Source organism: Agelaius tricolor, unplaced genomic scaffold (assembly GCF_023055355.1).
Source record: "Agelaius tricolor isolate 1412-34295 unplaced genomic scaffold, bAgeTri1.0.p SCAF_52, whole genome shotgun sequence".
Classification (NCBI taxonomy): Eukaryota; Metazoa; Chordata; class Aves; order Passeriformes; family Icteridae; genus Agelaius; species Agelaius tricolor.
In genome coordinates this window covers 1650624-1665676 of record NW_027269312.1, presented here as the reverse complement: position 1 = coordinate 1665676, position 15053 = coordinate 1650624, and the positions used below count along the sequence as shown (strand labels likewise).

The 15053-nt window shown below is 50.4% G+C and overlaps 2 long non-coding RNA genes across 2 annotated transcripts; one reads left to right on the top strand and one right to left on the bottom strand.

Annotated features, from left to right (window-relative positions):
* Positions 1-2082: 2082 nt before the first annotated feature.
* On the bottom strand, positions 2083-8817 carry LOC139604520 (uncharacterized). Its single transcript, XR_011684007.1, has 2 exons — positions 7930-8817; positions 2083-3949 (listed from the first exon to the last, which is right to left on the bottom strand). It is a non-coding gene; the product is annotated as an uncharacterized lncRNA (long non-coding RNA).
* A 630-nt stretch (positions 8818-9447) lies between these two features.
* LOC139604513 (uncharacterized) lies at positions 9448-10079 on the top strand. Its single transcript, XR_011683999.1, has 2 exons — positions 9448-9561; positions 9835-10079. It is a non-coding gene; the product is annotated as an uncharacterized lncRNA (long non-coding RNA).
* Positions 10080-15053: the final 4974 nt, after the last annotated feature.

Sequence of the window (15053 nt, the reverse complement as noted above, 5' to 3'; positions counted from 1 at the left end):
GACAGGGGTTTGGCTATACTTTCTAGGGTTAGTATGGAGTGGAAAGTTACTGGCATGCATAGGTTAGGGGGGCTACACGTCTGGCTACATTCCAAGGGTGATCCTTATCTATGGGGAGGGGGGTAGAAGGATTCCTGTAACTTTCCGTTACAGCCCGAAATCTTCCGAGCGCCTGTCCCTGGCCTACCACAGCATCTGCCTTGTCGTTGCCAATTTGAAAGAATCCCTTAACCGTATTATGGCTGTTAATGTGGATGATAGATATGGTGCCTTTTTGTGAAAAAAGTGCCTCTTTGAGCATCATCGCCACCGCAGACACTGACACGCCGGGTCCAGACATGGCTAAGCAAAGCTTAGCCACAAATATAGAGTTGGTTACGATGCTGAGGTGCTCTTCTGGGAGCAGTCCACATGCTAGTACTACGGCGGCTGTTTCAATTTGCTGGACTGAAAGCGTAGGATCGGTCGTTTTGATGCATTGCCACTGTTCTCCTGACTGCCATATCGCTGCTGCGGTGGAGGTTAGCGAAGATGTGTCCATGAAAACTGTGGATCCTGCTTGTGGCCGGTCAGTTATTTTTGGCGGGAGATCAATGTTGACAATCACAAGCAGCTGAGCCCAAGGGGGTTTTGCTGCATAATGAATCTCTCCTCCAAATCCAGCAAGGTCTATGGCTAGATGCTCTAATATTGTTGCTGACTGTGTGGAAAGCTGCGTGCGGAAGGGCAGATATATCTTGGCAGGTTCAATGCCCAAATGCCTTAGGGCGAGTTTCCTGCCTTTCATGATAAGGCTGCTAAGGCACGCAACTCCCAGGGAAAAAGCGCATGATGGTTTTCCCAAGACCACCCATTGTATCGGTTGGGCTTTGTTGGGGGGCCCTTGGGCTAGGGCTCCTACTCCCCCTTTCTTTGTAAAGTGGACATACAGGTCAATTGGTGCACCTGAGTCCCATCTGGTGAGCGTACTCACTGACATTTGATGTTCAATAAAATTGAGCGAACTTATCACTTCTGGTGTCAGAGTTTTTCGTTCCCATGGGTTTTTCCCTCTCAGGAGGTCGTTCAGGGGGTCCATGACCTCGGGAGGGATCAGGATGATATTGTGGAGCCATTGTAGGGATCCTACCAGCTGCTGCGTGTCATGGAGCATCTTGATGTCTCGGCGAATTTTTATCTGGGGAGGGGTTATATAGGAGTTCGAGATTCCCACTCCTAAAAAAGTTATGCACAGTCCCTTTTTTATTTTTGCACTTGCAATTTCGAACCCATTTAATTTTCAAGGTCTCCGAGACTGTCAACACTAGCCGGTCTACTTGGCTCATTGATGGCGCGGCGATCGGGATGTCGTCCATGTATTGAATAATGGTCACAGTTGGATCGTTCTGCCGGACTGGTGCTAGTGCTCGGTCCACTGTGATTTGGCAAATGGTAGGGGAGTTGACCATTCCCTGAGGCCATACTCTCCACTGGAAGCGCAGGTTGGGCCACTGGCTGTTCAGGAAGGTGACGGAAAAGGCAAACTGCTCTTTGTCTTCCTCGTGCAGGGGAATGGAAAAGAAGCAGTCTTTAATGTCAAGCACTGCACAGGGCTGTCCTCTTGGTATCATCAAATTCATCAGCAGCAAAGTTTGTACAGGAGCCATTGGTTGAATTCTTTTGTTCACCTCTTGCAGGTTGTGCAGGAGGTGGAAGTGCTCACTGGAACGTTTGGGTATTACAAAGATTGGAGTGTTCCATGGGCTTGTGGAGGGTTCTACGTGGTTCCGCTGTAGCTCACGGCTAATTAGCTCAAGAAGGGCAGTCATTCGAGGCTTTGACAAGGGCCACTGCTCGACCCATACAGGGTCCGCTGATTTCCATGTTAGTTTGATGGGTGTCCCAGTCTCTCTGCAAGCCTCTCAAGTCCCTGGGCCTTACCCGGGTCGGCAGAGAGTGGGGGGGGTAGCCCCACCACGGCCGACTGCAGGGAGACACTCTCTGTGCCCCGAGGGTGCTGAGGGCACTCAGGCTGGTTGCCTTCGTTGCAGCAGAGACGACCGAGACGTCGGTGGAAGAGGAAAGGGGCCCACTCCCAGCAGGGGGTATTCCAAGGTTTTATTAAGGAGTCCCGAGGGAGCTCCTATACCTCAGGGGGTTCCTGCCGAGAGCACTGGGGGATGTCCGGAGCTCACATTTAAAGGGGGGAGGAAACTAACATAGATAAAATCCTACTGACCAATAGGTATCTCTGGGGGATGGGTGCTGGGGGGATAGACATACAAAACAGCGTATGGGGCAGGACTTGGGGGGTTGACCCTTGGCCCCTGGCTAATCACTCGACAACTTGGACCGAAACTTCTAGGTAGGGGGCTGGGATGTCGAGGTGACTGGCAGAGAGCCAGGGTGGGGGTTTTGGAGATCTTATCCCGGGAAAGGGATAACACAAGTAGAGGGAAAAGGAGGGGGGGGGTACAGTCTGGGATAAACCATTTGGGAAAAACATGGGAATACAAAACCAACTACTTCAAAGTATTACAAAATATAAGAACGCACTACAACATCTCCCTCTTTTCGTTTAAATAAAAAAGGAAGAGGCACCTAAACATTAAATTTCAGCTCGGAGTGCTATCAATCATCAGCAAACCAAGGCTGTTTTGTAAATTCTGCAGAGGTTTCTGTCTCTTCCTCAGAAGAGGTGGGAACAGTCACCTGATTGACCTCTAAAGGGGAAATAGCTTTCGAGATCAGTTTGGTCACAATGCTCTTGATAATCCCAAAACTGATCAAAATAACAAGAAGAACAAGCAAAACTAAAAATACAGATTTCAAAATGGATTTGACCCAGCCCGAGAGTCCCCATCCTTGAAAGAGTCCATCCATCCAGTCTGCTGTTTCTTGCTTGATGTCTTGGACCATTTGTTGCATCTTCCCGATGATTTTGTGGACATTTTCAGCTTTGGATGACAGATTCAGGCAACAGAGACCTTCAAACTCCTCACAACGATGATTATGTAGCAAGAGGAGAAAATCAATTGCAGCCCGATTTTGTAGGGTGGCTTGCCTTGTTGTTTCATCGTCTGCCAGGAGGTCTGAAAGTGCAGCTGATGTAATATTGGCCTGTTTAGCAACCCAACACTCTAGATGTGATAATTCGCCTAGAGCTTTAGCTGCAGACACCCATGGCAAAAACACGGTGATCGCAACTCCTTTTGGTTTGGACCAATGTACAATTTCAGAATCGCAATTTGGGTCCAGATTCCTTAAATCTCTCTTTTTGCGGGCCGAATTGCGGGTGTTGGTTTTGGTTCGCCAATCCATGATTTGGGTTTTGTTGGGTGTAAACAGGCTCAGCTTTCCAATGGTGCATGGACCTCCGATTAGACGAGAGGGGATGCCTGCCCATGCCCTGTCCCCGCAAATGAGGAAAAACCCCTTAGGAAGGGCACGGGGCTTATTATCAGGGGTAGAAGGTATTCCTACTTGGGAAATTTTATTACACCAAATTTTTGCTGTATAATTCACTTTAAACTGTTTGACTTCATGGTACAAATCTACTTGATCTTTTGGTGTAAACGTAAACTGAACACAATAGAATGCCTTGGCAGAACCAAGGAGTTCAAATTCTTGGGGTTCTTTTTCTGCTACTGCTTGTCTATCAATTAATTTTGACCAAGGGGATAACGGATTATATACTGGGGGAAGGGGAGCAGCTAATGTTGGCGGAAATTCATCATATTTAGATGGGATCCCCACAAGGCAAGTGGACATCGGGTCAGACACAGAAGAGGCTGACAGGCAAATGTGGTCTTGGTTGAGGACTCTGGCGAGGGTGGTCCACACATTTGCTTGGGGTTGTGGAACAATCCACATCTGACCTGGATGGACGGCTGTCAACAGAAGCAACGGAAGGATGGGGCTCATTCTGATGACACCAGGGCTGAGTTCAGATCAAAGGAAAACACTAAAACTGAAAATAAAAAGTGTTAGGGATGAGGTCCAGGTAACAACAATTTAACTTTAAAGAGTCTGACGGCGCTTCCTCCTCCAGCAGGCACTGGCTACCTGTGTTGCAGCTTTGTCCTTTGACACCTTAGGAATGTACGGTCTCACCCACCTGGAGGGGATCCATCTCAAGCCTGAGGGAGTGGATACGCACGCATATCCCCTACCCCAGACTACGAGCTCATGGGGCCCCTCTATTTTCCAAGTTTCAGGGTCCTTTATGAGGACTGGCGGACGGACTTTTAATTTGTGCTGACTGTTCTCGTTAAAATGTCTTACAATAGGTGGGTTAAGGTTTTCAAAGGTACAGTTCAAAAAGTTCAGTGTGAACAGCGCTTTGGACAGCCGGATTTGAGGGGTCTCTGTTTTCATCACTTCACGTTGTTGGTGAAGAACCTTTTTTAGGTTCTGATGGGCTCTCTCCACCACAGCTTGGCCTGTCGGGGAATAGGGGATGCCTGTTTTGTGTTCTATTCCCCATTGCTGCAGGAAGCTCTGAAGGTCTTTGGACTTGTACGCTGGGCCATTGTCTGTTTTGATGACCTTAGGGATTCCTAATGTGGAAAAGGCTTGCATGAAATGCTTCTTTACCTCACTGGCTTTCTCCCCTGTGTGGGCAGAAGCATAGATGGCACCAGAAAAGGTATCCACAGAGACGTGGGCATATTTAAATCTGCCAAATGATGGGATGTGGGTTACATCTGTCTGCCACACTTCGCAGCTCTGCAAGCCCCTAGGGTTTGCACCTGCACTTAAGGTAGGTAGTGACTGATTTTGACAAGAAGGGCAGGTGGCTACGATGGCTTGGGCTTGTTTGTGCTTCAGATGGAATTGCCGAACCAAGGCAGGTGCATTCTGATGAAAAAATTGATGACTGATCTTTGCTTGTTGGAATACCTCTGGGAGCGGGGCCATCTTGGCTGTAGCCGCAAGGGCATCAGCTTTCCGGTTACCTTCTGCAATGAACCCCGGCAGGTCTGTGTGTGACCTAACATGCATCACATAAAATGGGTGTTCTCGGCCAGAAATAATTCTTACTAACTTAGAAAGTAATTCATGTGGTGTCCTGTTCTTGGTTCACTCCAGCACCCCCTATCCTAAGTATCAATGGTTTTGTCTTGGAATTCCCCTGCTTCGAGCAGTTTTATGTCAATCCTTTCGCCCCTCCTGTGTTGCTATGGTGCCTTTCATGTATCCAAGTTTTCCCCTCCCCAGTCCCCTTGTCCGTCACCCGGCGACCCATCCTCTTCTTCTAGACTCTTCTCTCCAAGGCGTCGGGTGATTGGTCAGGGGCTGGGGCCCCTCCTCAATTTTTTCTTGATTTGTTAACCTGTTCTGTCACTCTTAGTATGTATCTAAGTTTCTGTGTCCTGATTTGTTGTTGGAAGTTTACACCCATCCCCACCCCCTGCCTTTATAAGTTGTTGCATCCCAGTTGCTCCTTGCTCAGGCAGCTTCCCCCTACCTTGCTCCCTGTAACTTCCCTCAGTTCTCCCATTTGTTGGTCAATAAATCCAACGTTTCTCCCTTCACTGCCTGAGTCCTCTCTTCGTCTCTGCGCGCTTCGTGGCTATCGCTCTCTTGTGAGGCTGTGACCCACAGGTGCGGACCCGACTCCGAGTCGGGCAAGCACCCAGACTGCGTGCTGGGCTGTGAGCAGCCGGGTCTCTTGCAATCAGCGCAGCCGCAAATTCATATAAAGGAATGTTGGAAACTTCTTGCAACACAGCATTCTCTGCCCTAGACACTACACCTGCAACATAAGCTGAATCAGTAACTACATTTAAAGGCTCAGGAAACTTCTCAAAAGCTCTGACTACAGCGGCCAACTCAGCAATTTGGGGTGATCCTTCCACCTTAGCAATATCTGCCTCCCACTGTTGAGTTTGGGGATCTTTCCAAGTTACCACTGACTTGTGAGACGCACCAGACGCATCAGTAAAAACTGTCAGTGCTTTTAGAGGTGTCCTGCTCTGAATACTTGTCAGTGATAATGAAAACTGAACATCTGAGTTGAAAATTTTGTGGGCCGGTCTGTGAATTGAAATTTGGCCTGTGTAGCTATCTAGGGCTAATTGCAAGGCTTCATTCTCTTGATAAAATTGCTCTAGCATTGCTTGAGACAAATGGCCTGATTTCAGTTTTAAGGAAATGTAAATGCAGTCAAAGTCACACCCTGCCAATTCTCTGATCCGTATCCTTGCTTTCCGGATCAATTCTGCCATCAGCTCTTGTGGCATTGTCATCCTTTTTGACCTGTTGTGACTGAGAAAGACCCATTCTATAATTAAGAGGGGATCTTTCTTGACCTGGTCCTTTTTCTTTGCCTGGACAGTTTCCCACTGAAAAATCATACCATGGAGATGTGGCAATTTGCCTAAGATGATAAATTTGACGGGGAGACCCTGCTGGCACCTGTGGGCCTGTCTAGTAGACATGATTTCCTGAACTTTCTCCAGTGCGGTTTTCGCTTCCTGGGTGAGGGTCCTAGGAGCACTAAGGTCATCTCCCCCTTTTAACAAATTGAAAAGGGGGGCTAGGTCTTCGGTGGAAATGCCTAGCCAAGGTCTCACCCAATTTAAGGATCCACAGAGTTGATGGAGATCCGCTAAGGTTTTGATATCATGTTTGATAGTCAATTTTTGCGGCACAATGGTCCGCTTTCCAATTTCAAGGCCCAGGTACTTCCAAGGTGGCATCTTTTGAATCTTTTCTTCTTGGAGCTCGAACCCTTCAGCAACCAATGCATTGATTGTCAGGTCAAGTGTGTGAGTAAGCATGTCATCACTTGGGGCACACACCAGGATGTCATCCATGTAGTGCAGGATGATGGAATCTCCTGCAGCTTCACGGACTGGAGACAACAAGGAAGAAACATACCTCTGGCAAATCACAGGACTGACTTTTAGTCCCTGAGGGAGGACGGTCCAATGGTATCTCTTCATTGGGGCCTCCAGGTTAATGGTGGGAACCGAGAAGGCAAAACGCGGAGCATCGTCAGGATGTAGGGGAATGTGAAAAAAACAATCTTTGATGTCAATTACAGCTAAAGACCAATTTTGTGGAAGCATGCTTGGTGAGGGCATTCCTGGTTGTAGGGAGCCCATGTCCTCAATAACGTTGTTGATTTGACGGAGGTCATGGAGTAGTCTCCACTTGTCTTTGTTTGGTTTTTTAATGACAAAGACAGGCGAATTCCACGGCGACGTGGTCTCCACAATGTGACCTTTTTCTAACTGCTCTTGTACAAGTTCTTCAAGCGCCTTTAATTTGGTTTTATTGAGCGGCCACTGAACTACCCGTATTGGAGTATCAGTTTTCCAAATCAATTTTTGGGCATGGCGCACCTCAGCGACCGCTCCCCGAAAAACCTGCGGGTTTTCTGGGATGTCAATTGTGGTTCCCCATTGAACCATTAAATCTCTGCCCCAGAGGGGCTCTGTGTAGTCTAAAACAAATGGGCGAATGGAAGCTATTTTGCCATTGGGTCCCTCAATTTGAACAACGTTTTTTGACTGTCTTGCCAATTGAATTCCCCCTACACCTTGCACGTGTCCTGCTACGTTTTGCAATTCCCAGTGTGATGGCCACTCTTTAGATGGAATAATCGTGACATCTGCTCCGGTATCTAAAAGTCCTTGTATGGACTTGTACTCGCCACCACGGTGTAACCCACATGATAGCTTGGGTTTTTCTTTTCCCAATACCTGAGTCCAGCAGACATTGGGACGGAGTTTACCTCTGAGGGTGTCTGCTTGCTCCGGTCCCATGGAGGCTCAGGTACTGGGATGGCTTGGGCTATGATTTGGCCTTTGGGCAAGTACACGGGTGGATGAGTACAGTGAAGCCATATGACAAATTGTTTCGGGTCTGATGATATGAGACCCGGAGGAATAATAATTTCTTGGGGTGTGTGTTTTGTGTCCCCAAGGACGACATACTTACTGTGACGCTTCTGGCAAAGCTGTGTCCAAGTACCTGGTTGTTCAGGGTTAACAGATATGAAATGCCAGTTAGTGTCTCTGAGATGGAGAGGTTCGGTCAACGCCAGCCTGTAAGGATTATGTGAAGAGTCAGTGGTTAAGATTGGTCTGGGATTATTCCAATGAAATGAATGTTCTGTTTTGTTCAAAGCCAGTGCCTCGCTTGGCACCGATACATCTTTTACACTAGATTTCTTTTCCCTCCCCCGTACTTGAATTGAGCCCACCCTATTTTTGTCATAGCGCTGGGGAAAGGAGCGCTCTTTACTCAGTTTTTTGAGAGGTGGTCCTTTGGGGAATTCTGGTTTTTAAGCGTATTGTATTTAAAATCTAAAAACTGCTTTTTCAGAGGGCAGCCAGGCATCCAATGCCCCAACTTCCCACAAAGATGGCAAGGTCTATTAGAGCTGGAGATTCTCTCTTGTGGCATCGTGACATGCTGGAGCTGGCTGGTGAATGATGGCTCAGGGGTTTCCACTGCAGCAATCCTCCTCTGTGGTTTTGGTCTCTCGTCGTGGTCAGCGAGGGTGATGGTAACTTTCCTCTCACACACTTCAAGCATGGCCTGCAGCGTAGGCGTTGGGTCAAGAGGCAGGCTGAGAATAGCAGCTTTGCACTTCTCATTGGCATTTTCTTTAGCAATCTCGGTGAGGATTTCCATCCTGGCTCCTTCATTCTGAACTTGCAATTCAACAGCTTTTCTCAACCTTTCCACAAAACTCAAAAAGGACTCAGATGGAGATTGTGTTATTTTCAAATAATTTTCAATTGGAATACTAGGACGGAGCCCAAAGAAAGCTTTCTCAGCTGCTCTAGCACCTTCTCTGAAAGCCCTTGTGGGAATGCTTTCTGCCTGGATCATGCTATCTTCCCAACCTCCCTGTCCACAGAGGTGATCGAGAGATAACATATTACCATAAACATCACGAGCAGTAGCTTCATCAGCCCACAGAGCTGGTAAAATTGCTCTCAATCCTTTTTGCCATGCAACTTCCCACAAGAGATATTCAGAAGAGGATAACAGGCAGGAAAAAAGGTGTTTTATATCAGCAGGGGTTAGAATGTGAGCAAATAATGTAGCTTTAAGGAGCCCTCTAAAATATTCACTTGATCTCCCAAAATCTTTTTGGGCTTTGGCTAGTTCTTTAACAAAATCAACAGAAAGGGGGCTATAATTTGGCTGGAATGCCCCGGTGACATCTGGAATATATGAGACAGGGGCAACAGAAAAGGACTGTGCTGTTTCCGGGTTTTGTCTCCCGGCAACAGCGTCTCTTGTTACACTGTCCTGAGCGCCGGAGGGCGGGCCGTGGGGGGGGCGGAGGGAGCCCGCGGCGGGCGGGCAGAGCTCTGAGGGGGCGGGGGCAGCCAGGGCCAGAGCAGGAGGGGCGGCCGGGGCCGGGGCGGGAGGAGCCGGGGGAGGGGACGGGGGAAGGCGGGTTTCGGGGGCGGGGTGCTCGGAGCAGAATGGGTTGTTGGGAGAGCGAAAGGGATTATGGGAAGGCGAGGAAACCACCATTGCCACGTGGTGTCCGCCATTATGGTCCTGAGAAGTTACCGGGCGCGTCTCAGGGGTACCAAGGCGGGCACTAAGGTTGTGAGACACGGTATTATAACTTGTGGAAGCAGGGGGGAGGGTGGGATTTCGGGAATTCAGGGCAGAAGTGTCCGGGTTGGAGACAGGAAGCCTCTGGGGGAGGGCAGGGGTTTGTGCATGGGCTGGGGGTGGGGGAAGGTGAGTGGGGGAGGGAGAACCGAACTCGGAGGGGGGTAGATCGGGTTTTTGGGAAACAGAGATATTGAAACTGTTGCCGGATGGCTGTTCTTGCATCTTTAAATTAAATTTTACAACATTTCTTATCTGCAGGGCTAAAAAAGCGAATTTTGACGGAGATATGTCTCCTGCTTTCCCTGCCTTCAATAATTCACTACCAATTTTGTCCCAAAAAGCCAAATCACTGAGATTTTCAGTGGACACGTCGGGGAAGTGAAGGAAAAGCCATCTGACGAACTGTTTAACATCTGTTTTTGAAAATCGGATTTTTTCACTCTTAAGAATGTTTAAAAGATGATAATAGACACCCTTGTGAGATACAGAAAGCCTAGCACCCATTTTGGCTCTGATTTTAAATTTGTATCTCAAATTTCAGCAACCCAGGTGGGGGGGGGAGGAGAAAAAAGCCTACAGCTGGCAGCCTGCCCACAATAGAGAGAAAAAAAAACTTCAGCCCTCCGCCGCGGGCCTGAGAACAAAGGGCAGGGAAACACCCCCTCCCAAAGAGGGGAGAAACAAGAGAAGGGTAAAACTTACCAATCCAGCTGCAGGAGAGGGGAATGAAAAAGCCTGGGTTGTTGATTTCCACCTGAAACTGACTTCTTGGGGTACTTCGAAGCTCCCAGTTTCGTCCACAGGAGAGCAACTCACTAAAACGGAGTTTTTTCTTTCCTGAGGTAGCTTGCCGGCCGAAGGCTTATCGAACAGACTGAAAGAATGTCCGAGCCCCTTTCCGTGGGCTCCTGGAATGGTCCCAGAGCCCCACGGCTGGGCGCCAAGCGTTCCCAGTCTCTCTGCAAGCCTCTCAAGTCCCTGGGCCTTACCCGGGTCGGCAGAGAGTGGGGGGGGTAGCCCCACCACGGCCGACTGCAGGGAGACACTCTCTGTGCCCCGAGGGTGCTGAGGGCACTCAGGCTGGTTGCCTTCGTTGCAGCAGAGACGACCGAGACGTCGGTGGAAGAGGAAAGGGGCCCACTCCCAGCAGGGGGTATTCCAAGGTTTTATTAAGGAGTCCCGAGGGAGCTCCTATACCTCAGGGGGTTCCTGCCGAGAGCACTGGGGGATGTCCGGAGCTCACATTTAAAGGGGGGAGGAAACTAACATAGATAAAATCCTACTGACCAATAGGTATCTCTGGGGGATGGGTGCTGGGGGGATAGACATACAAAACAGCGTATGGGGCAGGACTTGGGGGGTTGACCCTTGGCCCCTGGCTAATCACTCGACAACTTGGACCGAAACTTCTAGGTAGGGGGCTGGGATGTCGAGGTGACTGGCAGAGAGCCAGGGTGGGGGTTTTGGAGATCTTATCCCGGGAAAGGGATAACACAAGTAGAGGGAAAAGGAGGGGGGGGGTACAGTCTGGGATAAACCATTTGGGAAAAACATGGGAATACAAAACCAACTACTTCAAAGTATTACAAAATATAAGAACGCACTACAACAGATGGGTAGTGGCGGGTACGCAGCAGTGGCCCTTAGAATAAATTTGTCATCCTGACATCCAACAGGGTTAGGGCATCCCTCCCCAGCAAGGGTGGGCATTATGACATAACATATGGGGAAAGGGTGATAATTCTCCCCAGTCCTCTTTCGGTGCAGAGCGTTATCGCTACCAGTTGGGTGCTTTTTCGGGCCTGAGACAGCCCTCCAACCCCGCCCACCATGGGGGCTTCTTCCAGTTTCCACTGTGAAGACCAGTGTATGTTTGGGATGACGGTAACTTCTAAACCCGTATCAACCCAAAAGGGGAGGCAGATAGCAGAGTCATCAGAGTTGTTATGGAGACAGGAAACTGCCCACACTATCAGCCGGTGTCTGCCCACCTTCACGGTGAAGGCCACCCAGGGGTCCCGCTCCCACGCTTTCATGGCCAGGGCCACCCAGGGGCCTCGCCCCCAGGGAGCCGTTCTTGGTATTCCTGGGGTGTAGATGGGTTTGGCTGAGCCATTGGTTGAGTTGAGAAATTGGTCATTGGAGGGGGCCATGGGTGCGGGAGCTCTGCGCCCCATTGAAAATTGGCATAACTGGGCCGCTTCATGTCCCAGGTGGGAGGGAGCTGTGTGTGGCCCGGGTGCCCCCTCCCCCTCCCATTTCCCTGATATTTAGATCTGCACTCTTTGGCAAAATGCCCCTTTTTGCCACATGCCCAGCATGGCCCCCATGGTCTCGTCTGGCATGGGGGAACAGCTGTTGGTGGATACCCTGACTGGGGGCAGTTCATTGCAACGTGACCTGCCTGGCCACACTTAAAGCATGCTATCACACTAGTTATTGCAGTGCGGACAGCTGCCTGGATTGGGGCTAGATGTTTTTCTTTTGCGACATGCCTAATCATGTCCACGATGTTAGACCGGGGTGGTAATGACCATAAAATGTCCTTAGTGGCTGAATTGCATTGTTGGCACAAACACTCCGCTAACACAGGGCCCTTCGCTTCCGAGGGTAGGGCTGAGGAATCAAGTGCTACCTGGAGGTGGTCCACAAATTGTGTAAAACTTTGACTCTCGCTTTGCTTATAGTAGACCATGGCAATGGTCTAGCAATGACCTTAGAAGCAGGTCATTGCTTCATATCCTAGAGAGGATAGCCTCTCTAGTGGCGCGGGTAGTTGTCATAACCTCATGGGCCTGAAGGCCCGAAGGCCTGTGCCTGCGGGGTGACCATGGTTGGGTCTGTACCCATTAACTGCTGTATACTAGAACCGTGCAGTGGGTGGTTTGCCCCAGTCACTAAGGCTAGTTGCTTTGTGCAGTTGTCCTCCCATTCCTATTTGAAAACAATCATCCCCACCCCATTTAAAATTAATCTGCAAGTTTGTTTAATATCAAATGTGAGCATTCATCTCCTCCAAAAACGCTATCGATAAGAGTGGAAACCATAGCTGAATTAATCCCTCTGTCTGCAATTGCTTTAACAATGGCTTGCACATCCTTAGGGTTTACTGGTGAGCAGGTTCTCTGATTTCCGCTGTGCCCCCCCACTCAGACCGGGAAAGCTAGCGTGGCTGATGGGGCCCAATTGGCGCATGCTACTTTTATTTTCCTCCAGTCTGTAAGTGGAGTTCGTCTCTTTTCTAACTTCCCCTTAACCCAAGCAGGAGCATTGTGATTACTAATCTTATATACTCTCGCTCCCTCCTTGTCGGAGTCGGAATCGGAGTCAGCTACGGACCGCTTGTCTAATCACTCATCCCAGCTCGAGTCTGACTCAGGTCCGGAAGTCGACTGACTGGATACTTCCGGACTCCAGAGCCTTTTTGTCACGCTTTGACCCCGCCCCTTTTTTCTAGCATTGGGCCGCTCCTTCCCTCTAGGCTCGCCCCACCTCCTGGTGGGGGAGGCTCACCTCTTACAGGACTATGTTTCCAGACGAACGCTCTGAGTGGCTCTGATTCCCCCTCCACATCTCTGCCCTCTTTCCTGCTCGCACATGTCTGTGCTGTCCTGCAAATCTTCTCTATTCCCGCCGACCACGTCCGCGTCCCCCCCGTCTCTCTGGGGTTCGGCACCACCCTGCGGTGCGTAAGGCGGAGGTCCCTCCCAGGCACCCTCAGACTCCAAGTTAATGGCGGCGCTCCTCGCCTCCCCTGACAGCCCGTCCCAAAAAGACCCCACCTGCTCTTTTCCCTCAGCTGGTGGGCTTGGGCTCGGGAGCTGTGAAGAGAGTCCCCGTGGCTGCAAATCCCTGCACTCGGCAGAACCGCAATCACCCATAGTCTGCGGAGTTGCCCCAACACCCAGCCAGGGCACCGCTAGCAAACAGTCCCACGCGGCTTTCCAAGTTTCCTGCTCTTGCTGAGCCTTTTGCAGAGCCTGTACCACTTTTCCCCATGATTTAAGATTTCTCCCCGATCCTGAGGACATTTTTTCCTTGGCTAGAGCCTTGGTACATTTATCCCATATTTCTAGGTGGAGTATGTCCACTGGCTGGTCAATGACCCCAATTTGCACCAGCCCTCGACACTGTGAGGGTAAAGTCTTTTGGATTACAATCAATACCCCATTACTTATGGATCTGAAATACGACCTTCGCGAGAGCTTACATCCTCCTCGCTGGTCCGGGAGCGTCCTCCCTGCCGAGCAGGCACAGCCACTACAGCCGCCGTTCACCCGTCCAGGAGATTCCCGTTTCCCGGCTAATTTCCTGGGTTTTGGCACCACTTGTTGCCTCCGCTGAGATGTAGTGACCTGGTTCAGGAACGGCACGGCGGCAAACCTCCAGCCGCTCGGGCCATGTGCTCACAGACATTTATATGGTGGACGTCAAAATGGCGTTTATTAACTGGTTACGTGGGGTTATAGAACCTTGGTTCTGCTTGCATCACAAACGGGGGTCACTGGCCAACAAACAGGGGGCTAAATAACTTTAACAGCTGAGGGAAGGGGTTCTGTCTGCCTGTACAACGTGATTGCCTGTCCAATTGCCTGTCCCTAACTTCCCACAGGTATCGACCTCCTCTGGCATATCCAGAGTGCTGAGGAACACTTAGAAGAGCAGATGCACAAATAGGCAGGGTAAATACACCTGCAGGATCACCCCAGACAGATTCCAAGGGGCTCTGCGTCTGTTCCCACAGCCCCAGTGACTTTTCCCTCTCTTTATTTCCATTTCCATCATTTTACCCCACAATTTCACAAGCCCCCCAGTTGCTGCCTTGATGATCCTTGGGGGCAACTGAGCAGGGAAGGAGTTGGGGGAAGCCCAGGGTGGGGGAAGCAGGGGTGAAGGGCCTGCAGGGAGGGCTGGGGAGGCTGTGGAGGATGGGGGAGTCCAGCTTTTACACCCCCCAACACTTTTACTTTCTCTCTCCCGCAGCAGAAGGAAGAGGCCGTTTGACACGTTTGTCACACGGAGGGGGGTTCTGTCCTGGGGGTCATATCCAGGGGGCTTCTGTCCTGGGTGGATCCTGTCCCAGGGGGGACACGTGATGGACAAGGGGCACCTGTCCTGGAGCATGGCAGCTTTGGAGGGGTCCAGACTTTTCCATTCGTGCTCATCCCCTGCAGGATCTGAGCCAGCAAAAGGAGCTAGGGAATGGAGCCCGAGCCAGGAAGGAGACAAAAACTCCTGCTCCTTGAAGCCAGAAGCCATCCAAGGGTGGGGCCCAGCCATGGCCCAGCCCCACTGCACAGGGATGGCCATTGCCCAGCCCTGCTCTGCCCAGCCCCAGGTGGCAGCCAGCACCTGAGGGTCCCCCCTGCCCCCTTGGCTTTGATTTTGGCAGCTTTAGAGCTGCTGCAGAGGTGAGAATTCTGTAGGGGGGGAAAGGCCTGCCTGTGGTTTCTGCAGTTCTGCAAGAAGCAGAAACC